Source organism: Furipterus horrens, unplaced genomic scaffold (genome assembly GCF_987537825.1).
Source record: "Furipterus horrens unplaced genomic scaffold, mFurHor1.1.pri manual_scaffold_9, whole genome shotgun sequence".
NCBI lineage: Eukaryota > Metazoa > Chordata > Mammalia > Chiroptera > Furipteridae > Furipterus > Furipterus horrens.
The window spans coordinates 73,519,131-73,545,551 of record NW_028327179.1 but is presented as its reverse complement, the minus strand read 5'-3'; the positions used below and the strand labels follow the sequence as shown (position 1 = coordinate 73,545,551).

General features: G+C 35.7%; 2 pseudogenes; both read left to right on the top strand.

Annotated features, from left to right (window-relative positions):
* The first annotated feature begins 15,221 nt into the window (after positions 1 to 15,221).
* Positions 15,222 to 15,458, top strand: LOC150001931 (SNRPN upstream reading frame protein pseudogene; annotated as a pseudogene).
* A 196-nt stretch (positions 15,459 to 15,654) lies between these two features.
* Positions 15,655 to 16,354, top strand: LOC150001930 (small nuclear ribonucleoprotein-associated protein B pseudogene; annotated as a pseudogene).
* Positions 16,355 to 26,421: the final 10,067 nt, after the last annotated feature.

Below are 26,421 nucleotides of genomic sequence, written 5' to 3'. Positions count from 1 at the left end.
ATTTAAAAGTTATTTATTGAGTTTTTGTAATGTGTCAGACATAATGTTACTAACATTAATAACAGTAGAAACCAGTAACAATCCATGCTGTCAGAGAGTTTGTCATGATAGAAGATGAGTGAATGAGATGAAGCACATTTTAATAAAAATCTTATTTATTACTTTTTCATTGTGTTGTACTATTATACTTTTGAAGTTAAATTATGGGCTGTTACCTCTGAAGTCTACTTCAGAAACGAATAGACCAAATACCTTACTCACCAAAAACCATAGAATTACCTAAGTATTACTATATTGAAGTGTTTTAATACTTGTAGACAAGTTGTAGAACATAAGCACTGGTCTTACTGGAGACTTCCTGTAATTCAGGGAAGCTTTGCTGGGGCCTAGTCATTTTCTCAGTCTTACCTTTGAACACTCCACCTTTGCACTGGATTTCTGATTTTCCATATCTTGCAGGGAAGGACAGATGCAGATTTCTCTGCTAATCATCCCCTCTATCTTTTATTTCTCCTTATTTCCTGCTTATTTGCTTTCGGTCTATACTCATGAACATAACATTCCCAGTTTCTCATCTTGGTAACTTATACTTAGTCACCAAACTTGCAAGTCCCTTAGATGCCTCCTTTCTCTTTCCATTATCCAATAGGTAATTTAGATTTATCCATGTTAATTTCCACATAACTCTTTAATCTGTCCCTTCTGCTTTGTAAGGACAGATATTACCTTTATTGAGGCCCTCATCATTTCTCATGGAACAGTTTCCATCATCTCCTACTGGTGTCCCTTCCTACCAACTTGACCTCCCCTTCCAATATACTTTTTATGCAATAACCAGAAATATCTATCAAAGTTGCAATTTGGGGGCTCTATTACTAACATGTTTTTGTAGTTAAATTTTAATGCTTTAAAACAGTGTAAAAAACTCTTTGTATTGGGTCCTACTTATATACAAAGATTCAGATACCTTAATTTCTCCCCAAATCCCCTGTGCTTCACTACAAGGTTACTGGTAGTTCTCTGGGTGTATTATGCTTATTCCTATATATGAGCTCTCCCCTTATTCTTCCTACTGGACATAAAACTCTGCTCTGTCTAGTCTGTCTTATGAATTTGTACTCATTTCTAAAGACCCATCTGAAATTTCACCTCTCAGACTCTTCCATGTGGCATCAAGCATTTTCTCTAATAGTTTTTTTGTGGGTGCTGATATAGAACCTAATTTATAATACTGTAATTACTTATTTATAAGTTTGTCTCAACCATCACACTAAAGCATTCCCACAAGGACAGGAACTGAAATTTATTTCATTTTTATATTCTCAGTGTCTAGAATACTTCATAGAACATCATAAATATTTATTAAGTAAATGTAAGTATCTAAACAAAATTACCTTTTCCAATTCTGCTCTGTAGTTTTTTGTTTTAGAAACCAAGGTAACATTATCAATGTGTCCTTTACCACAGTTGATGGGTTGAGTCTTACTGAATTGTCAATGACTAAATTTGGCAGAAACTACTTGTGATACTTCTCTTTTCTAGGAGGACTTAGTATAGTATTTCTTCACTTATCATGGGTATTACGTTCTAGTCCCCCCCCCCCCAGGAGGTGAAAATTTACGAAGTAGGAACCTTACATTTATTTTAGTATTTATATATATTTTAAGGCTTTATAAACCCTTCCCACACACTTATAAACTGTTCCCAGTCCCTTATTAACCTTTCCCACTCTCTTATTAATATTTTCCACACTTTTATAAGCACTACTTATGTTCTTAAACATATTCTACACTCTTAAACCTACGTAACTTTAACAACATACATATACAGTACTGCAAAATCCTGGGATATAGCAAAAAATCCACGATAAATAATTGAATGTAGTATTTTTAAAACTCGTGCGATACAGTGAGGCCACAATAAGTGAACTGCGATATAGAGAGGGACTACTGTCATACAATTGGTGAGAGTGCCACATTGGGGACAGCAGGAATGATATTGTGGTGAGGGCATGAATATTTTGCTTCTAAGTTGAGTAGTGATTTCTCTGACTGCATCTTGAATATATTCTAGATATTGTTCTTTGTTTTAACTTTTCACATCACAGACAAATGGTTGCTGTTTATCTGCTCACTTGACTTTAATGAAGTTCAAAGGGTCCAGGGACTAACATTGAACACCTACTCTACACCTAGGGTGGAAAGAGAACAAGTGTTCTGATCAGAGTCCTAAGTGAGAATTCAGTGTTTACATTCCTGGGGTATAATATTGGGTAAATCAATTACCTCTCTGAGTCTCAATTTCTCCATCTAAATAAAGGCACTGAAATCTACTATGTAATTTTGATCTGTAGTTGGGGATTCACATATGCAGAAGGCCAGCTGAAGTTACACTCAGATTTCAATTGCATGGATGGTGGGTGCCTTTAACCACTGTTGTTCAAGGGTCAACTGTAATGCATATGTGCCAAAGAAAAAGAATACTAAATTTTAAAAATTATTTCATCCACACTAAAGAGAATGAATTCTTTAAAAATTATTCTTTATTTTTTTATTACCTATGATAGAAATGCTCATGAGAGTAAAAATACATGTAATAATCTACTCGTGATAGTAGTGAACACAAGAAATAACTATTATTTTTCCACAACTGACTTTGAACATGTGCTGTTGGTTGCCTTCCACACTGCCTAATTGAAATTCTGATACCACAGTTTTCCTCACATCCAGTTATTAACAAATAGTCCAATATTCAGGTATTAAAACATCCAGCTTCATAGAATATAAAAGCAGTGATTTTCTTTCTCACTTGGGATGACACAAATCAGTATAATGGAGTTGTTAAGAGGAGGGGGCCAGGAAATGGACTGTTTGGGTCCATTGCTCAGTTTTTGTCAACAGCTAGCCATGCAAATTTGAGCAATTCTTGACTCTACAATTTCTTTATCTTTAAAATGGGGATGATCATAGAATCATTCTAATAAGGTTGTTATGTGAATTAAATTATTAATACATGTAAGGTTGACACACAGGAAGTGGCATTCTAGTGTTGCTTATTATGATCCAGGTTAAAATTTTTTGCTTCTTCTCCTTGGGTATCAGGTATGGGGGAGAGGAATATGGTCAATTTCTTTATTTGTTTCAAGGATGGGTATAGGAGACCGGGTTGGGAGGAGGCAATGTAGTCAATGTAATTTTTACTTATTTAGTGGTATTTATAATAATTATTTTGTCTCTTAAAGGTCTTCCCACATGGCTGCCATGTGGGTCCACTGAGGTTTGGTTAGACGCACCCACCCTCCCTATGCAACTTGCACCTCTAAGGTTTTGCTCCTGAGGCACTGAAAAGAGAGAGTTGGCATACCTGAATGGAGGAGGCTGCTGGAGATTCAGGCTGGGAGGAGGGTCAGGAGATCAAACTGAAGTATGTTACATTTGAAATGCTTGTGAAACATCAGGTAGAGATATCAGGTAGGTAAGTGGGTATAGTTAGTTTAGGGATAAAGTCTGGGAATACACATTTGAGAGTTCTTTTTTTTTTAATTATATTTTATTAATTAGGCTATTACAATCATCCTGATTTTTCCCCCTTTGACCCTGCCTCCACCCAGAACCCTCCCCTTTAAAGCAATGAGTTGGGATGCATTTATCCAGATCAAGTAGAGCTAAAGAAGAGAAGACATCTAATAATTCAGTCTATGGAACTGCAATGTTCAGAGATCAGAAAGACGAGCAGGAGGAGCTTGTTAAGAAGACCAGGAAGGAATAGTCAGTGAGGTAGGAAAAACCAGGAAAGTGTGATATCCTGAAAGCTATGTGAAGGAAATATTTCAAGGAAGAGGGCTAGACAGAATAAGGATGCCCAAGTTCAACTTGATAGTGTTTACCTGTATGCTTTCTTTGATTACAGTTTTCCCCCAATGTTTTCCTCCCTCCCTTCCTTCCTTCCTTCTTTCTTTCCAATGGTTTGCTTGTTTTTGTTTTATTCCATCTATTCTAGAAACCTCCTCAGATGCCTCAGACAGGAAGTCTTGTCCTAAAAATAGCATTTGTTCCTAAAAAAAGTATGAGACCGGCCTAAACTGAATGGGCCTGGAACAAAAATATTACATACACAGGTTTTCAGAATTTGTTATTGCTTGCCGAGAGTGATACCTTGTTCAACTGCCTATCATCAGGAGCTGTATTCTGCCTTGACTTTCCATTTAAACTCCCTAAATCCTTACTAGATATATTCACAGTTCTGGGGCTTCCTCTCATTGAGAAGACATCCCATTGTTTTAAATTAATTGGTGTCTACTTATATATTAGTGTTAATATTGATCAAAATAATTGAAGTACTAATAGGACACTCAACATATACTGTTAATGAATCTACTAGGATTTTCCTGTAGTCTTTCTTATATGGGTCAAGGCAGGCATTTATCATGATTCTAGCCAGATTCTAGCCAAATTCTAGCTAATATCATTTCTATTTTATTTTTTTATTTTTCTATTACAGTTGTCCCATTTTACCCCATTGCTCCCCGCCACCCAGCCCACCCCTTCTCCCACAATATCCCTCCCCTTTATCCATGTCCATGAGTCATTTATACACGTTCCTTGACTAACCCTTCCCTTACTTATCCCCCTTCTCTCCCTCCCCCTCTCCCCTATTGACTGTTATTCTGCTCCTTGTCCTATTTAGTTTGTTTGTTTATGTTGTTCTTTAGTTTCCTGTATTAGGTGATACCATATGGTATTTTTCTTTCTTTGCCTGGCTTATTTCACTAAGCATAATTCTCTCTAGTTCCATCCATGTTGTCGCAAATGGCAGGAGTTCCTTCTTTCTTTCTGCTACATAGTATTCCATTGTGTAAATGTACCACTGTTTTTTGATACACTCATCTACAGATGGGCACTTAGGCTGTTTCCAGCACTTAGCTATTGTAAACAGGGCTGCTATGAACATAGGAGTGCATAAGTTCTTTTGAATTAGTGTTTTAGGATTTTTTGGGTATAATCCTAGCAGTGGAATCTCTGGTTCAAAAGGCAGTTCCATTTTTAGTTTTTTGAGGTAATTCCATACAGTTTTCCATAGTGGCTACACCAGTCTGCATTCCCACCAACAGCGCAGTAGGGTTCCCATTTCTTCACATCCTCGCCAGCACATGTTGTTTGTTGATTTGTTGCTGATGGCCATTCTGACTGGTGTAAAGTGGTATCTCATTGAGGTTTTTATTTGCATCTCCCTGATGGCTAATGATGTTGAGCATTTTTTCATGTGTCTATGGACCGTCTGTATGTCCTCTTCAGAGAAGTGTTTATTCAGGTCCTTTGCCCATTTTTTAATTGGGTTGTTTGTTTTCTTGATGTTGAGTCATATAAGCTCTTTATGTATTTTGGAGATCAGTCCCCTGTCTGAGATATCATTGGCAAATATGTTTTCCCATATGGTTAGTTTCCTTTTCATCTTGCTGATGTTTTCTTTTGTTGAGCAGAAACTCTTTAGTTTGATGTAGTCCCAATGCTTTATTTTTTCCTTTATTTCTCTTGCCTTAGGAAATGTATCCATGAAAATATTGTTACGTGGGATATCTGAAATTTTCCTGCCTATGTTTTCCTCTAGGATTTTTATGGTGTCACAGCTTACATTTAAGTCTTTGATCCATCTTGAGTTTATTCTTGTGTGTGGTGTAAGTTGGGGGTCTAGTTTCATTTTTTTGCACGTCCCTGTCCAGTTCTCCCAGCACCATTTGTTAAAGAGGCTCTTCTCACTCCATTTTATGTTCCTTCCTCCTTTATCAAAGATTAGTTGACCGTAGATTTCCGAATTTATTTCTGGGCTCTCTATTCTGTTCCACTAATCTATATGTCTGTTCTTATGCCAGTACCAGACTGTTTTGATCACAATGGCTTTGTTGTATAGTTTGATGTCTGGTATTGTGATTGCTCCTACTGTGTTCTTCTGTCTGAAGATTGCTTTTGCTATTCGGGATCTTTTTTGTTTCCATATAAATTTTTGGAGTATTTATTTCAGGTCTGGGAAATATGTCATTGGTATTTTAATAGGGATTGCATTGAATCTGTAAATTGCTTTGGGTAGTATGGCCATTTTGATGATGTTGATTCTTCCTATCCAAGAACATGGTATTTGCTTCCATTTATTTGTATCTTCCTTAATTTCTTTCTTCAGTGTTACGTAATTTTCAGAGTACAGGTCTTCTATCTCTTTGGTTAAGTTTATTACTAGGTACTTTATTTTTCTCATTGCTATAGTAAATGGTATTTTCTTCTTTTGTCTCTGTCTCTGATATTTTATTGTTGGTGTACAGAAATGCCTTTGATTTCTATATATTTATTTCATACCTTGCTATTTTGCCAAATTCACTTATTATATCGTGTAGTCTTTTAGTGAAGTTTATAGGGTTTTCTAGGTATACTATCATGTCATCTGCATATAATGATAGTTTTACTTCTTCTTTCCCAATTTGGATGACTTTTATTTCTTTTTCTTGTCTGATTGCTGTGGCTAGGACTCCCAACACTATGTTGAATAGGAGTGGAGAGAGTGGGCAGCCTTGTCTAGTTCCTGATCTCAGGGGGAATGCTTTCAGTTTTTGGCCATTGAGTATGATGATGGCTTCAGGTTTCTCATATATAGCCTTAATTATGTTAAGGTATGCTCCCTCTATTCCCATTTTGCTAAGTGTTTTCATCATAAATGGGTGTTGTACTTTATCAAGTGCTTTTTCTGCATCTATTGATATGATCATGTGATTTTTGTCTTTCATTTTGTTTAGGTGATGTATTATATTTCTTGATTTGCGAATATTAAACCATCCTTACATCCCTGGGATGAATCCCACTTGATTATGGTGTATGATCTTTTTGATGTATTTCTGGATCCTGTTTGCCAATATTTTATTGAGGATTTTAGCATCTATGTTCATCAGTGATATTGGCCTGTAATTTTCTTTCTTTGTTGTGTCTTGTCCTGGTTTTGGGATTAGGGTAATACTGGCTTCATAGAAAGAGTTTTGGATTTTTCCCCCTTCTTGGATTTTTTGGAATAGTTTGAGGAGGGTAGGAGTTAGTTCTTCCCTAAATGTTTTGTAAAATTCAACTGTGAAGCCATCTGGTCCAGGGCTTTTGTGTGCTGGGAGATTTTTGATTACTGTTTCAATTTCCTTCTTTGTTATTGGTTTGTTGAGACTCTCTACTTCTTGATTCAGTTTTGGAAGGTTATATGTTTCTAGAAATTTGTCCATTTCTTCTAGGTTGTCAAATTGCTTCCCATACAGTTGTTTGTAATTTCTTACAATCGTTTATATTTCTGTGCTATCAGTCGTGATTTCTCCTCTTTCATTTATGATTTTGTTTATTTGGGTCTTCTCTCTTTTTTTCTTGATGAGCTTGGCTAGAGGCTTGTTGATTTTGTTTATTTTTTCGAAGAACCAGCTCCTAGTTTCATCGATTTTTTGGATTGTTTGTTTAGTCTCTATATCATTTAATTCTGCTCTGATCTTGATGATTTTCTTCCTTCTTATTGCCCTATGCTTTGTTTGTTGTTGTTGTTCTAGTTCTTATAGCTTTAGGGTTAGATTTTTTATTTGAGATTCTTCTATCCTTTTCAGATATGCCTGTGTTACTATGAAGTTCCCTCTTAGGACTGCTTTTGCTGTGTCCCATAGGTTTTGGGCTGTTGTGTGTTCATTATTGTTAGTTTCCAGAAATTTCTTGATTTCTTCTTTGATGTCATTGTTAACCTATTCATTATTTAATAGCATGTTATTCATTCTCCATGAGTTTGGGTGTCTTTGATTTTTTTCTCTGAGGTTGATTTTTAGTTTCAATGCATTGTGGTCTGAAAAGATGCTTGATATGATTTCAATTTTCTTGAATTTGTTGAGGCTTGTTTTGTGTCCTATTATGTGGTCTATCTTTGAAAATGTCCCATGTGCATTTGAAAAGAATGTATATTTTGCTTCTTTGGGGTGAAAAGTTCTATATATATCAGTTAAGTCCATGTGGTTTAGTGTGCTGTTCAATGCCTGTATTTCCTTGGTGTTTCTTTGCTTCGAAGATCTGTCTATTGTTGATAATGGAGTGTTAAAGTCCTCTACTATGAGTGTGTTGCTGTTAATATCCCTCTTGTGGTCTTCTAGTATTTTCTTTATGTATTTGGGTGCTCCTATGTTGGGTACATATATGTTTATCAGTGTTATATCTTCTTGATGGATTGTTCCCTTAAGTATTATGAAATGTCCTTCTTTGTCTTTTTTTACTGCCTTTGTTTTGAAATCCGTTTTGTCTGTTATGAGTACTGCTACCCCAGCTTTTATTTCATATCCATTTGATTGGAATACGTTTTTGTATCCCTTTACTTTCAGTCTATGTAAATCTTTTGTTTTGAGGTGTGTTTCTTGTAGGCAGCGAATATGTGGGTCCTGTTTTCTTATCCATTCCATTACCCTATGTCTTTTAATTGGAGCATTTAATCCATTTACATTTAAGGTTTTATTGACATGTATTTATTCATTTCCCTTTGTACCTGTGTTCCTCTCCTCTTTTTTTCTTCTTTTTTCTTAAAGCATTCCCTTTAACATCTCTTGCAATGCTGGTTTGGTGGAGATGTATTCTTTTAGTCTTCCTTTGTCTGGGAAACTCCTTATTCCACCTTCCATTTTGAATGAGAGCCTTGCTGGGTAGAGTATTCTTGGTTGTAGGCCTTTGTTTTTCATTGCTTGAAATATTTTTGACCATTCCCTTCAGGCTTATAGTGTTTCTGTTGAGAAATTGGTCGCTAGCCTTATCAGAGCTCCCTTGTATGTTATTTGCTGTTTTTCTCTTGCTGCTTTTAGGATTCTCTCTGTCTTTGAATGTTGCTGTTTTAATTATGATGTGCCTTGGAGTGGGTTTTTTGGGGTTTCTCTTCATTGGTACTCTCTGTGCTTCCTGAAATTGCATAACTTTTTCTCTCGTCAGGTTTGGAAAATTTTCTGTCATTATTTCTCCTATCAGCTTTTCTATTCCTCATTCCTCTTCTTCTACCTCTTTTATTCCAATGACTCGAATGTTGTTTTTCCTCATGCTATACTGTAATTCCCTTACTTCTTCTTCGTACTTTTTCAATCTTTTTTCATTTTGTTATATTATCTGGGAATTTTTTTCTACATTGTCCTCTAACTCACTGATCTAATCCTCTGCATTGTTTAGCCTGCTTTTGATTGATTCTACTGTGTTTTTCAGTTCAGAGATTGTATTCTTCATTTCTTCCTGGTTCTTATTAAGTTTCTATGTCTTTTTTTATGCTGGTGTAGTTCTCCATAAGTTCCCTGTAATTTTCTTGGAGCTGTTGGTAACTTCCTTGGAGGTTGTCATAGTTGTTTTTGAGGTTTTTGAGCATATTGAGCTTCTTCACCATCATTGTTTTGAATTCCATGTCTGATATTTGGGCTATGTCTATTCCATCTATCTCTCTTTCTGGGGATTCCCCTTTCCTTTTCATTGAGAGGTTGTTTCTGCATCTTACCATGTTGGGTTCTTCTTATTTGTTTTTGTTTTTTGTGCTTGTCTGCTTTGACTTCCAACCTTTGTGGTACGAGATTCTTTATTGGAGATCTGGGGGTTTCAGTGGTGCAGTTTATTTGATCTCCTGAGCCTGATGTTCTTGGGTTACCCTTTATGTCATTTGTTTATGCTGTCTGGTTATATTTCAGATGCTCTTTGGTGGGATCTTCCCTCTGGCTATTTGAGAGTCACTCGGTGCACTTTGTCTTGAGTTCTTTTGTAGAGATGCTGTTAAAAACATAAGCACACAACCCAGGCAGGAAACCCACACCCTCAAAAATATCTCCCACCCTCTATCCCGCTATTGTCAGCAAATGAGCCAATATTAATATAAATGTAGGGAGGTTAGGGCTTTTATACTATGGGAAGAATAGATAAGAGTTGTTTTTAAAGAGGAAAAATATGATTTTTGAGAGAGGGGATGATAGATTACTAATAGTTGCAAGTAGTATCGAGACTATGAAAGATAGTAGGAAATATTTACATTGTATGTTACTAATAATAAAAGAGAAAGAGGGAAGAATGCAGAATATAGTAAGAAAGTGGAATTGTATAGTATTAGATTTATATAGCAGTTATATTCTATTTATTTAGTGTGAAAGGGAGGCCAAACAAAACAGACAAACAAATAAAAATTAAAGAGGAAGGATGAGGAGAGATGGTATGAAACAAATTAAAGAGATAGCTTTTTTAAAAAATATATTTTTAAATAAAAGTAAAAATTTAAATTAAAATAAAAAATAAGAAATTAAAATAAAATAAAATACAAATAAAAAACCTAAAATAGAAATAAAAATGAAAAAAAAATATATATATATACAAAAGGAAAGTTTTTACTCAGTTCAGCCTTTGTGTGTCGTCTTCTTTTTCTGGATCCACAGCTGGTCTAATGAGGCGGGCCAGAGGTTCCTGATCTTTGCAGGTTTGTCGCCTGTTTGGAGCCGGCTGGGGTGCTTGTGCGCAAGCCTCAGGCCTGCCGAGCTACACCCGGTAGTTGGTCTCTCACCTCTTGGGGCGGGACCCCGGACACTTGTGCACGGTGAAAGTGTCTGTGAGTCGCTGTAGCCAGCTGTTCCTGCGCCAAAGCCACGGCTGTTCCCGGTTCCCGCACTCGCCTGGGAGCGCACAAGCAGAGCCTGTGCAAGAGGTCTGTGCTCGGCCTGGTGCCCACTGCGGCTGGCCAGGGGTATCTGTGCCTGATCATCGGTGTGCCCAGTGGTCCCTCCCTGCACCCGTTGGGGCACTGATCTTATGTCTGTTGGTGTGTGTCCCAGGGGCACCCAGACATGCAGAGGGTGAACTGGTTGCATTCAGGGGCCAGTGTATGAGGGCACTTCCCTGTGCGCACCCGCGCTACGCAGGGGAAGGGTTAGGGAGTGGGCAAGTGCACTGCTGCGCCTGCACTCCTCAAGAATGTCCTATCACCCCCAACCTTTCCTCTCCTCTCTGCAGTACACAAGAGAGAAAAATAAAGAAAAATCACGTTCTCACATGCACAGCAGTACGCTGTTTCTTGTCTTTCAGTGCCAGATGTCACCTGGTTCTCTCCTGTCTCTGCAAGCAGGCAGAGATCCACTCTCCTCCCAATTCCTCTCTGTAGAAGCCTGTGGTTGCTAAAAAGTCTTTGTGTACTCCCAGCCGCAGCTCAGGGGACCACCCCAGTCAGAAATCCTGTCTCGTCCTTTTTTTCTCCGCTATCCTCACCAAACAGGTGGCTCCCAGATGGTTTTCTCTAATCCAGCAGTGCCAAGGCTTGACTCCTGCCAGTGTCCAGCTCCTCACTGAGATGTTCTGTCTGCAATTAGCCCAAACTACAGACAGGTCTCGGGAGCCAGAAAGCGCAGCCTCCCCTCACTCCTCCACCATCTTCTCTTCTCCTGATATCATTTCAATTAGGCTATCCCATCCTTACAGCACAGCATCATCAGCAATAGGTGGAAATGTGTCCAAGTGTTAAAGCCCAAAGTAGTGGACACATCAATGACATCTGATGGCAGGCTTTGGGAAGACAACCTTATTTACTATCATTGGACTCTTTGTGCTAGTACAAGTGACTTGGGCATTTGGCTGTAAACAATGACCTCTTATAGTCTACCTCCTACAATTGGATTGATGGATAAATAAAGTATGCTATATATAGATTAAAAATGTGTATATGAAATACTGAACCACAGCTAAAATGAAAAAAACAAAACAGAGCTAGATGTATCAATATTCCTCAAAACATTAAATTTAAAAAGCAAAATAAAATATACCAAATAACATAAATTTATTTAAATATTTAAAAATATGAAATAGTACATATTGCTCGCAACTGCATATATATATATGATAAAGTTTTAAAAACATAGATGCAAAGACTACCCACCAACTTTAGGAGAACTGTTATTCCTGCAGAGGTAGGGAAAGGAAGGAGATAACTTGGCAGTTTTAGAAGAATCTGACCTAACATTAACATATACTAAGTATCAGTGTTTCACAATTAAAGTTAAAATTTTAAAAAAGCTATCCCATATTAATGATTTTCTTTTCAAAGTGTTACCACAAATATCTCTCTACACTAAGAATAATCTCTTGTGGGAAAATGTGAAATCATCTGAAAATATCGGCTGCTTACAGCATTCCTAATCAAAGACATGGATTGTTACTTTCGTGACTTTATATGGGCTTAGTTGACTCTCATTTAGGTGATTAATCCACTGAAATGTTCTTCCTCCTCAGCCTTACTAAATATAAAACTTTAGACATTAATAATACCACATGGAAAATAAGATCACCTTTTAAAAGTAATATAAATAGATCTCTGTTTTCCTTCAGGAGACCTCTTGTCTGTGAAAAAATCTATTCAAAAATCTATATAAAAGTTTAGGCATTAAGACCATGTGGATAATGGAATCACCTTTTAAGAATAATATAAATAGATCTCTGTTTTCCTTCAGAAGACCTGCTTGTCTGTGCAAAAACCTATTCAAAATGGCCATTGGGCCATTTTGCTCTTAATGTGACATCTGCAGATGAGTCAAAGTCTATGCAACAATAATGAAAGATGTGTTTGAAAAACACCTGAATCCTCCTCTACCTGCCTGCTCCTGAAAGGAGCAGTAAGAAAAATATCTTAAATAAGAGCTTCATATTCATCATTTCTCCATTCAATAAATGAGGACAATAAAGAACATGAAAAACAGATTTGTGTGTCACTGCTATTACAGCTGGCACAAAGAGTCTTGCCAGCAAGGTTCTTCAGATCTTTTGAGAGGGAAGAATAAGGTTCCTATGGCTAACTTTAATTATCAGTTTTTCTCAGCATGACCTCATCTGTAATTCTGTTGGTTTTTTTTTTTTATCCACTACTACAATATAATGTCAATTTTTCCTTGACATAATGAAGAGTAGAAGATGTTGGATTTTTTAACCTTCAATCTACTGCTAAAATATTTATTGACTTTAAAGTTAAAGAAAGGTAATCTTAACTCCATTCATTGATATGGCAATTATTTATTGGGTGTTTGCCTCATGCTAGGCACTAGGGATAAAGAAGTGAACATACCAAAGTCTCTGTTCTCCAGGGACTTAAATTTTTGTGGGTAAAGGAACAACTAACTAACTAACTAATGCATGTATGTCAAATGGTGATTAGTGCTGTCAAGAATAACAAAGCAGTATAAAAGAATTAGTGAGTGTGGGTGAACAGTGGAAATTTCATATAGGGTTTTCAAATAAAGCCTCCTTAATGAGATAACCTGATGGAAGGAGGACCAGGACACAATTATATCTAAGAAGAGCATTCTTGAAACAGGAAGGAGCAAATGCAAAAGTCTTTAAGTGAGACCAAGTTTGGGGTGTTTCAGGACATCAAGAAGGTCAGTGTTGCTGATACAAAAGGAAGAGTGAGGATACTGGGGAACCAGGTAATTAACTTTGTTTAAACTAAGGATCTGAATGAAGGTAACTTAAAAATAATTGAAGAGAAATTTCTGGAGAAAACTGGGTCAAATCAAATATAATATCTACATTTTATTTTTTAAATAAATATACATTAAAGTTGGATAGTAACAGAGTATCTATTATGATAAGATATTGCTACAGTGGTCTTGAGATGCCAATAATTTATAGCAAATTAGAGAATTTGTAAGAAGGTCATATGGGATATGGCACATGCAATAGCATGGAGCTAAAGAAGGTGACCATTGTGCTACAGCTGTTCATGAACCAGGGATTGAGAATTCTGAAATAATATGAGCGAACCCAGGATAACAAGACATAGGAGCAAGTGGGATGCATTTTGAATGCTATAGTGTTCAAAAATTTTATTCAAAGTACCACTAGAGCTCTTAGAAATTCATCTAACAATCATCAATATCTGAAGGGAGGCCTTGTATTAGGCTCCTGTGAGATAGAATTTATGTGTAGGACATTTCTTGGTTTGATATTTGTTGGTTTATTAAAGCATACCATACCTAAGCAAATTATTTCCTTTCAGTTTTCAACTCTCAGCAAGCCACTTAAAAAAATTCGTGTGGTCATTTGACCTGACCTAGTTATAATCCAGATCATCTTCTTTCATAAAGACTCAAAAGAGATTATAGTACCTCAAATGCCATTTCCCTCCTTAGTTTAGGGAAGAAGTTTTCCTCTCTGACAGCTTCCAAATATTGCACTTTTATATGTACTTCATCCTGGCATACAGAGAGAGCTTTGATAGATAAGTCACACTCAGATTTAGACATTGATTCATTTGTTTATCTATTAATTCATCATTTATTCATTCATTTTCAGGAGAAGTAAAAGTTCAGAGGCAGTGAAATACAGTAAGGCAAATTGAGAGCTATTTGCCAAGTTTCCTTATTTTGTTGATATCCTGCTGCACCCAAGGCTGCAATTACCTAATAATTAGATCCTTCTGCTTAAGTAAGAATTGTTTTGACAACTATGATGGTACCACATCATGATAAATAAAAAAGGAGGAATCCTTTCTTTACAATACTGATAAGTTTTTCAACAATATTATATCAGGTTTTTGATGCTCCATGAATTCTGATAAAATAGAAAAAGGCAAATATTAACAAATATTATTACCACTTTCAAGATAAAGAAAATAATATATGGAGAGGATAAGAGGTTTAACTAATTTTACCCAATAATCAGTAAGTACATCAAGGATAGGCTGCATATCACTGCTGCCCGCTGTTTAAGCTTACAGTGCCTCCAGAATAATGAGGGTGTAAGAGAAGGATTGTGGTAGATGAAACAAAAAGGGAAAACATAGGAAACATATAGAAGAAAATATGAAACACCCAATTCTATTACCAACAGGTAATCATTTCACTTTTTCTAAATAACAAATGTTAAACTTTATTTCCCTTAAATCAAATAGCAAGCAAAAGGAACTAAAACCAAATGAACTGCTCCATTTCTAATAACAGATTCTTCAAAATTTAGGTTTGTAAAAAATATCTGCTCAAGTTGAAAATTATTAAAAACACTGAATTTTTGTTTTAATTTATTTTGACTTAAATCATTTTGAGTCTCCAGACTATAATACTTAGTCAACTGTCTCCTAAAAATGTGAAGTCATCAATTACTGTTATATAAACACAAATACGCACTTTCCTGTTTAGAAGATCAAAAGTTAGAGTGAAGCGGCCGCTGGAGATGCCTGACGTGGTGGTGTGAGGGGCGGCCAGCAGCGCGATGGAGCTGGCCAGGGACCGCTTACACTTGAGAAGGACCACTGAACAACACATACCTGAGGTGGAAGTGCAGGTCAAACGCAGGAGGACGGCCTTCCTGAGCAACCGAGAGTGCCAGCTGTACCCAAGGTGGTCCCGGCAGCAGCAAGTACCCATGGTGGACTTCCAGGCGGAACTGAGGCAGGCTTTCCTAGCTGAGACACCCAGAGGCGTTTAAAGCAGTCTTGGGACATCCCAGTAGCTGATTCCAAGAGAAAAACCAGGCTCGTTTGCCCCAGCTTGCATTGTTTGTAGCAGAACCTGTGTCATACCTTTCTCTGTAGCCTTCCCTTAGGTCTAAAGGATGCTGGAATTTTACTCTGGACCTTGGATCTGGTGGAACAGCAATCTTGACTGTGGGAAAGAGCAACAAGATGCTGCAGCACATCGACTACAGGATGAGGTGCATCCTGCAAGATGGTCGGATCTTCATCGGCACTTTTAAGGCTTTTGACAAGAATATGAACTTGATCCTCTGTGACTGTGATAAGTTCAGGAAGATCAAACCAAAAGAATGTGAGGCAGCCAGAGCGTGAAGAGACGCGGTCTTGGGCCTGGTGCTGCTGCCTGAGGAGAAGTTGGTTTCCATGATGGTGGAGGGACTTCCCCGCAAAAATACTGGCATTGCTTGTGTACCACTGGCAGAAGCCGCAGGAGGTCTTGGGGTTGGCAGGGTCGTGGGCAGCAGAGTCCCAGCTGGTATTCCAATTCTACAGGCTCCTGCAGGACTAGCAGGCCCGGTTCGAGGGATAGGGGGACCCTCCCAGCAGATAATGATTCCACAAGGACAAGGTACTGTCGCAGCTGCTGCTGTGGCAGCCACTGCCAGCATTGCTGGAGCTCCTACTCAGTACCCACTAGGTCGGGGGACTCTCCCCACACCTGTGGGCCAGGCAACGCCCCCTCCAGATATTATGCCTCCTCCCCCTCGTATGAGACCACCCATGGGACCACCAATTGGGTTTCCCCCTGCTCAAGGGACCCTGATAGGCATGCCTCCTCCAGGGATGAGACCCCCCTCCACCAGGAATCAGAGGTCCACCTCCCCCAAGAATGTGTCTACCAAGACCCTAGGAAACTGTTGGCCCTTAGTCACTGTTTGCCTGTACTGTGTCTTGTGAAACTGGGCAGCGTGTTTGTGAGCCTCTGTCCCCTCTGCAGCATTAATATTCACTAATAAATGCATAAATCAATTTAAATAAAAGATCAAAAGTTAAGTTCTATTCCTATGCTGAGGATAATTCTACAAAAGGCATCACTAAAGGATTGTTCTGTAAGCAAAATAGACTATAAATACTTCCAATCATTTTTTAAATCATTTAAATACTTTCAATCAATCTTTCTAAGATGATAGGTAAGACCTGTTTAAAACCCAAAGAGTGCCAGTCTGTCTCTTGAATTACCTGATTAATGACGCTTGGTCTGTTTGTCTAGGGCAGCATTGTTTCTTACTGCTCATTAACTGTTCAAAAATCACAAAACCCTTAACTTGTACACAGACTTTTTGATCAGATGCTTGGTTTTTCCAATCTCTTAATTGTTCCACACCACTCATTTTTAAATCTGAAGAAACATATGTCTTCATCTCAGCAGACTGTCATAATCACACTTTTTTTGTCTTTAGTAAATTCATGGCATTATATTTATTTTCATATTGAATATATTCTTTACAAAGTTTTCTAACTTTCTCATTTAACTTAGTTTCTCATTCAGCTCGGGATAATTTTCTTTCATTATTTTTTAAATGATCTTTCTTCCATTTTCTCTATTAGATAGATTTTAATTCTTCTAGATCTGTACTCTATGTTGCTTTCCTTTCATTTATTCTAAGTCTTTGTCTTTTTCTTTCTTTTTGCTTTATATTATAGATTCCATCACCTTTTCTTCTAGAGTACTTGTTTAGTTTTCACCATTTTCTGACACTTTTAAGTTTAATTCCAAAGAATTCTTTCTCTCTCTCTGTATAATATGATGGCTTTTTTTTGATAGTAGCTTTATTTTGGCTTGTGGATTCAACAGCTTCTTGATTCTCACTGAGAATATCAACTGGATATTATTACTGTTATTGTTATATGTTTTATTTTGTTCCATTTTCTTTGGAATCAATTGTTCCTTTTATTAATTTTTTAAAATTTCATACTGTTTGTTTCAAGTGTTTGGTGATTTTGATAATCCATTTATATTTTTAAAAGTCAAGAATGATTGGAAAAACTGTTACAGAAGTCTATCTCCTGCATTTGTTTAGGTGTACTTACTCAACAAGATTCTGATTGAATGAAGGGATGAACTGTAAAGTGTTAAAGGGGCTGAGGCATCTTGACAAGATTCCATCCGGAGCATTAAATATATATATATATATATATATATATATATATATATATATATTATAGTACACAAAGCACTTAACTCCCCTTTTCACTTTAACCTGGATCTCTTTTAAATATACCATATTTCTTACCTCTCAATTTTCTCACTGATGTCTTAATCAAAGCTTTCTTTCTTTCTTCCTAAGTCGGTGAATTTAAATTGGGTATTTTCAGAAACCAATGGTCACTTATACCAATATACTTTTAAAAGAGTCTGACTGGTTATAAAGAGATTTAATGCAAGCCTCCAGTTTAACTTGGAGGACTGAGTCACCCCTGTAATAACATGTTTCTTTGAACCACCACAGGCATCCTTTGCCATTCAACCTCTGCTTTGCATCAGGTGATGAAAGGACCAGCAGCAAACAAAAGCAAAGGTAAAATATACTTTTTGTTCTGTTTGAAAAACTTTAAAGACTGTTTTTAGAAATATTCTTTGTTAGGTAACATTAGAAAAATAATTTTTGTTTATTTTCTTGAACACCCAATTTCATTTTGGGCCTAACTTTATTAACTTTTCAAATACAGTATTTTCAAAATGCGAGTTTGCTTTTATGAACCTAGCACTCTCAAAAATATATTTGTTATTGATCATCATGTTAAATTTTAGTTACTTTTATTTACTATAAATTTATATTTGAAAATGATTCTCACTTTAATGACTATTCAAGGCTATTTACCTCTCTGCTACATGTACAATTTCTCTAAAAACCTCCTTTTGTAGTAGTTTCAGTATATTATCATAACCTAACACTTAACTGGAAATAGCACAATATATTCCATGAAGCAAGTTAGTAAATGAACTGTAAATCAGCCATAGGAACATAAATGGCTTTATGAAGCATCCATAACCTTAACATTTTTAATAACATATTTGTGAAGAATTTCATAAGCTAACTTTATAGACATTAATAATTTTCTTTAGAGTGTAAGTGCATGTCCTTATGTGATAAAGATTTTATTTTTGCATGATCTTTAATAAAGATTTTCTGAAAGATGTGCTCCATAATCCTCATACTTACTATAATGGGCAGTATTAGAGTACTGTTATTTGGAACAAGTGTTGCAGATTTTAGGAAACTTAGTTCCTTTCTGGAAATGGGTATTTTTTGGTCATAAAATAGATTTTTAACTTTTTTTCTAATTGGTAACAAAAAGACTGAATGTTTAGAGAAAAGAAAATCTCTTAGTAATTGGGAAGAGGATCTGTACATATAGATACATATAGATAGATAAATTTATATTTTCCAGGAGAGAAAGAAAAGTACCAAAGAATATGATAAAGATAAAATCTTAACCCTTTGAGTGCCATGCATAATTCGAAATTTGGATCAACATGAGAAAAAATTATATCGATATGTATTATTCCATTGTTATTTACATTTATAGCCATTGGAAAAAGTCGCTGGAAGCAACGCTGGCACTTTTGGGAAAATTTGTCAGCGTCGCTCACAGTGGTGTTGGCAGTCAAAGGGTTAAATAATGTAATTCATTGGAGGGAGAAAATCTTAAAGTCAAGAAATTTCCTAATGATGGAAAAAAAAATCTGTCTATGTTAGTGGTTACATACAGCAAAACCTGTCTACTTTAGTGGTTGTACATAAAGTAAAATATTTAATAAATTATACATTGAATAAGATAGTTTAGACAATAAAACTTGATATCTCTAACTCCTTTATTGCTAGCTCCTGAATAACTAACTTTAATTTAGAATGTTTGTTAGTTGAGATACTTAACTTATTTTTATATACTATTATTGTAGAAATATCTAAGAAAGCTTAGTGTATGATTTATTTTATCCTTGTTTATATATTAAAATTCAGTTTGATGATGGAAAGAGTATCTCTTGTTGAAGTATTCATAGATTCATAACATTTAAATATAATCACAAGCAAAGAGTTGAGAAGGTGTTAAATGAAGAAAATTTAAAATATATATAATATATTTTTTATAAATAACATATATTATATAATATATAAAATATATAGAGATTCAGGGTTCAAATCCTTTTTTTTTTTGAGAATCATAATGTATAACATATTTTCTTAACAATGAACTCTATGTGAACCTGATTCTTTCTGGGGAAAGCTTTAGAAAATTCAGTAATTAAAGTTATATTTATACTTATAGCATCTTCATAAGTACTTGTTTGTTGAAGCCTTAGTCTACTAAGTTTAGCACATTCCTTGAGCTTTTCTATGTGTAATGGAATTGCAGGTGCTGTGAATTTCTATCAGGAATAATTAGTTATCTTTTTCACCTAAGAATAGATTAATGTTTATAGTAGATTCAAACGAATGAATTCCAAGTCTCCTCTTATCAAGTATATTTGAAAAAAACAAATCTTGCTCTTCAAGGAACACTATTTCTTTGATATTTTATATTGGGTGGTTCAATAATTGGTTATTATCAAAGGCTGCAATTGTCCTAACTTTATCATAAACATTCTAGAACAAACTGATTGCATCCTTAGTTTAACCAGAACTGTGACTGGAACACTTCTGAATTTCCTTATTGTATTAAGAGACACTCTCCAGGTTACATTTGGAAATTAAAATGTATTTCAAAATACTTTCAAGTTACATGGTTTATAAAATTAGACTGCATGCAATTAATGGTCTCGAACAAATAAATTTTTTTTTTTATCCTCAGCCAAGGACATTTTTTCATTGCCTTTAGAGAGAGAGGCAGGAAGAGAGAAACATTGATGTGAGAGGAAAACATTTATTGGTTGCCTCCTGTATGCACTCAGACCAGGGTTTGAACCCTCAACCTAGGTGTGTGCCTTGACCAGAAATTGAACTTGCAACCTTTTGGTTATGGGATGATGCTCCAACCAACCAGCCAGGGCACAAATAAACTTATTTTTAAAGAATTAAAAATTCTTTATCTGAATAAGTATTTACTTCACATTTATGGTTAGTATATGTTACTATAACTACTGCAGAAACTCAACTCTCTTTACTCATATCTATGTGTAACACAGTTCTCATATTGTGTGCATAGGTAACTACAGTAGAGAACAAGTTTTCTAATTATCCTTTAAAAATGCATGCAAATTATTGATTAGTTAGCTACTATATTTGGTATTTCAACAATTTATTATAACAAAGCATAATTTGCTTGGTTGCATGATAATATCTACCATTTGTTACTAAAACCTGGTGGGGCTTGGTCTAACTGGCAGTCAGTTGCAGCATCAAGAACCTCATTATTCATCCAGCCAAAGGGCTTAAGAGGAGATATATCTATGTAGCTAATCATGTAAGATCTGTTGAGGGAAGATTGTCCAGACTACAGAAAAGTTTTATGAGCTTACTTGAGCCAAAATTTTTAGGACATGCCTGGAAGCAAAATCTAAATGGACTGAAAAAAATGTTCTGGAGAATGGCATTTTTACAACTTGTTTTATATGCTGTAATTAAAAGAGAAGCTGTCAGGAGGGTTACATGAAATCCATTGGTGGTAGATTAAGGGGTTGGGAAAAGGGAAAGCAAGAAGATTTCTAGGATTGTATAAAAGGTAAAATGGAGACATACATATTTCTTTTACATTGTGGGGTACAAGATAGTTAATAATCAACATTTGTAGCACTTAGAGACGGTATTCAGGGAACAAGATAACATTGAGGGGTTCTGTGGTCTTGTGCTCTGGTGGTTTTATGTACTGGTGCTGGTGGTTGTGCCTTTGAGGGGTAGAAAAAGTAAATTACTCTGACATTTCAAAAGTATGTTATCCTAGACGCATAAGAACATGCACAGAGGTCACTCAACATGAAAATTGACCTTTGCTAAGAAAGTTATGGGTCTGAAATGTGACTACGTGCCATGACCAGCTCAGTTAAGAATTTATAATCAGACCATCTGTGTGCTTACTCTCTGTCTCTGAGCCTGTCAGGCCTCATATGGCCCCCTGACGGCTCATCAGGCTCATTACATAGCCCCTTTTTGGTTCACAAATCCGAAGCTATAAAGTGAAGAAAAATACATACAAACATAATTTCACCAGCTCTTACTTCATGTGCCATGATCTTTTTAGATTGCTTAAGTTTGATGGGTTTGACAGCTTATAGTCATGTTTACTGAAGGTTGACAGGGATATTTCAGGTAGGAAACATTAGTTGTAATGTTAAAGGGCACTGCAAACTCAGGTATGAATCAACTGAATACCAGGATGTCAGACCATTAAGTGGTGAGATGTCCAGAGAGTAATTCAATTCAGAGGGTTTGTCATCTTGGTTAGAGAAACTGTCCTGTGTCAAAATCTCAGCCAGAAGCTTACAGAGTTGCAGAGAGACAAGGAGTGTTGGGCAAGATTTCATCCTGTATTCATAAATTTTTAAGTCTGAATCTAAGTTCTAGTTCATAAATATAATTTTTAAAAGCTGGGGCTTCAGCTCATAGGCTGAGGATAAATGACAGTACTATATTTGGATACACAAAATACTGCCATGATTTATCATCATACCTTCGTCAGTCCTCCCCACCGAAGACAGTATTGTGATATGCTGGAAAGGCAAATTAAAACAATAAAAATAAAAATTGAATAGATAAGACAATGGAAATTTTCTAGTGTGCTAATAACGGTAACTGTGTAGAGTGTAAGATTTTAACCTCTGTTCCATACTGCCTTTGGTTATATTGCACTGAGATTTTCTTATTTTGTGTTGTAAACACACCAGGGCAACTGAACAGAGCTCAAAGAAAGCAAGATGATTTAAAACAGGATTTATAAGAGTAAAGTTTGAGGAATAATAAAAATAAATAAAAATAATGGTATACACATTGAAGAATTTTTTAAAAGAGGTCAGGAGTTAATCCTCATCAAAAGTATAATTGGGTAAAATGTAATGGAATTGAAGCACTTAAGAAAATTCAAGAAAAAATAATCTGAAGTTTACTAGGTAAAATCCAGCTTCCTGAATTATTTAAAATTAGGTTGAATAAATCATCAGGACTAACATATAGTTATAACTGGAGTTTGGCATTGTTTACAATCACAGAAGGCCTATTACTCTACAGCATAGTTTTCCACTTGTAATAAATAAAGTACTAGTGTTGTGCACTGCATTTTGTGGTGCATAATAATACTAATCAATTTCTTCAAGCCTATCTTCTTCACCACTGTTAGTTTTCCTTTACTGTAGGTAATTAATCAACTTATAAGTAGCTCTTAATGTCTACATGTCAGAATAAAGTGGTAACTTAAACCTCTAGCTGATGGTGTTTACTTCAACTATACACACACACACACACACACACACATCCTTCTTATTTCCCCAAAAGGGATTTTTCTTGCCAGATTGTACAAAATCAAAATATTTCCTCAAAAACATTATAAAAAATTATCTTTGTAATAAAATTCAAAGATGTCACTTTCTTTAGGAACCTATATCTGATCTTCCATAGTCAGAAGCAGTTTTTAATCATCTTTTGTTCCCAAAGAACTGTATTAGTTTTTTTAATTACAGTAACAGTTTTGAATAGCTCCCACATCAAAATAGTACAAAATCCCAACAGAACTTGCCTCTCATAGAAATCTCACCCAACTCCTACTCATTTCTCTCTTTCAGCCACTTGATCTCTTTCCTGAAGGCAATTCTTAGGAGACATTCCTCAATATGCAAATTTCATATATATGTATATATCCCATTTTCAGGAAAATAATGGCAGCATTCTATACACACCTTGCTTTCAAAATATTTTAAGCATATGTACACATATATAAAATAAATATATATCTTAAAGAATAATTATATCTGGTGGATATCCATATCAATATGTAGAGGTAATCTCATTCTTTGTTAGAGCAGCATAGTATTTCATTGTGTGGAAGTCCATGGTTTATTTAATCATTTGCCTTAATGATGGACATTTGTTTCCAATCTTAGTAATTATAGTCAATGCTTAACTGAATAACAAAGAAGCAGAATTTCTAGGTGAAAGAGTTTGTGCATTTGTAATTTAGATAGAAATCTCTAATCTCCTGTATTCACCAGGAAGGCACCATAGTTTTTTACTCTTTCTTCATTACAGACAGTTTGGAGTCAGTGCCTGCATATTTCACCTTGCTCAAGTTTTGTACCTTGCCAAAATGTGTGTGCTTGCACAGAGAGATAGGTGTATTTTGCAAAGCTAGATCAACCTAGTTTCCAAGGAATTCCTGTAAGGGCTGAGGCAGAATTCTAAATTAAGTCATGTTAACTTGGAACAAAACAATGTGATCTAGCCACAATCTTTTATCTCTAAAAGCACCTGCTTTTCACTTCATTCTTGTTCCCTGACATTAAGATCTAGGATCTGGAGAACCAAGTCAAACCATGTCAAAGGATATTCCATTCCTCAGGTTCAGTCTCAGCTCTCCATTTCTAGTTTCTATCTGCTTACCCTGATTGGTATCTCAGGCCTTCTGGGCAATGGCTTAGGTCATATTTTGGGATAAGGGGGTGTTCTTGACTACGCACATTGAAAAGACTTAATGTTTCACAGAACAAAGATTGCTTTACAGTTCAAAAATGTTAATTAGAAAGTTAAAGATTTAAATCAATTTAATGTTATTTTAAGGAGCTTAGTTAAAAACAGGTTGACAGAGGGAACATTTTATTCAGATACAGACCTAAGACTTTGTGTGCTTTTCCAAGAAAACTGTTGATCTTAGCTGCTGATCTTTTGTTAAAGATTAAGTATATATACTTATAAAGAAAGACAATTATATTTTCAGACTACTGTATTTCTTAAAATGCATTTTTTTACTTATTCTATTATTTATTTGATCATTTTTAATTTTTTAATTACAGTCAAAATACAATATAATATTAGTTTCAGGTGTATAACACAATGAAAAGACAATTGTCTCACTTCTGATCACCTCGATGGGTCTACTTACTACCCAGCTGAAACCATATACAATTATTACAATATTATAGATTATATTCCCTAGGCTGTACTTTACATCCCTGGCAATTTGCACACCTTAATCCCTTTCCCCATTTTCACCCATCCCTCCAACCCCACTTCCATTTGGCAACCGTCAAAATATTCTCTGCATCTATGAGTTTATTTCTGTTTTATGTGCTTATTTTGTGTTTTAGATTACACATATAAGTAAAATTCTATGGTATTTATCTTCCCCTATCAGACTTATTTCACTTAGCATAATACCCTTTAATTCATCCACTTTGTTGTACATGGCAAGATTTGGTTCATTTTTATGGCTGAGTAACATTTCATTGCATATACGTATATATAATCATCCCTTCTTTATCTATTAGTCTATTAATGGATATGGATACTTAGGTTGCTTTCATGGGGCAATGAAATAGAGATGTATATGTCTGTCTTTTTGAATTAGTGTTTTGGGTTTCTTCCACTAAATATCCAGAAGTGGAGTTGCTAGGTCCTTCTTTGTCCCTCTTATGGTTTTTATTTTAAAGACTATTTTGTATGATATAAGTATTGCTACCACACCTTTTTTTGTTTTTTTGTTTTTTTAAATAATTTATTTGTTTATTTGTTTATTTATTTTATTTTTAGAGAGAGGGGAAAGGAGAGAGGGAGAGAAACATCACTGTGTGGTTGCTTCTCACCCGCGCCCCCAACCGGGGACCTGACATGCAACCTAATAATGTGCCCTGACTGGGAATCGAACCAGCGACACTTGGCTCGCAGGCCGACGCTCAATCCACTGAGCCACAGCAGCCAGGGCTTGTTTTTATTTTCATAAAATCTTTTCCATCCCTTTACTTTCAGTCTGTGTGTGTCTTTTGATCTGAACTGAGTTGCTTCTAGTATGGGTTTTGTTTTCCTATCCATTCAGCCATGCTATGTCTTTTAATTGGTGCATTTAATCCACTTACATTTAAAGTGATTATTGATATGCGGTTATTGTAATTTTATCATTCATATTTATGTTCTTTTTCCCCTTTGTCTTAAAGAAGTTTCTTTAATATTTCTTACAATACTAATTTGGTGGTGATGAACTCCTTTAGCTCTTTCTTGTCTGGGAAGCTCTTTATCGCTCTTCAATTTTAAATGTTAGCCTTTCTGGTTAGAGTAATCTTGGGTGTAGGTCTTTGCTTTTCATCACTTTGAATATTTTCTGCCAATCCCTTCTTTCCTGAAAATTTTCTGTTGAGAAATCAGCTGATAGTCTTATGGGAGTTCCCTTGTAGATAATGAACTGCTTGTCTCTTGCTGCTTTTAAGATTTTTTCTTTGTCTTTAACCTTTGGCACTTTAGTTATGATATGTTTTGGTGTGGGCCTCTGTGGGTTCATCATATTTGAGACTCTCTGCACTTTCTGGACTTGTATGTCTATTTCCTTTGCCAGGGCTGAACAGTTTTCCATTATTATTATTTTAAATAAGTTCTCTCTCTCTTTTTTTTTTTTTTTGCTCTCTCCCTTCTCCTTGAGATACTCCCCTGGTGTGAATCATGGTATGCTTGATGCTGCCTCTTAAAAAAATCCTCATTTAAAAATTTTTTTTTTAGTTTTGCTGTTTGGATTGGGTATTTTCTGCCAATCTTGTCTTCCAAATAGCTCATTCAGTTCTCTGCTTCATCTAATCTACTGCTGATTCTCTGTGATGTATTCTTAAAAAAAAAAAAAAAAAAAAAGATTTTATTTATTTATTTTTAGACAGAAGTGGGTGGAGAGAGAAAGAGATGGAGAGAAATATTAATGCATGGTTGCATCTCATGCATCCCCTACTGGGGACCTGGCCTGCAACCCAGGCATGTGCCCTCACTGGGAATTGAACCAACGACACTTTGGTTT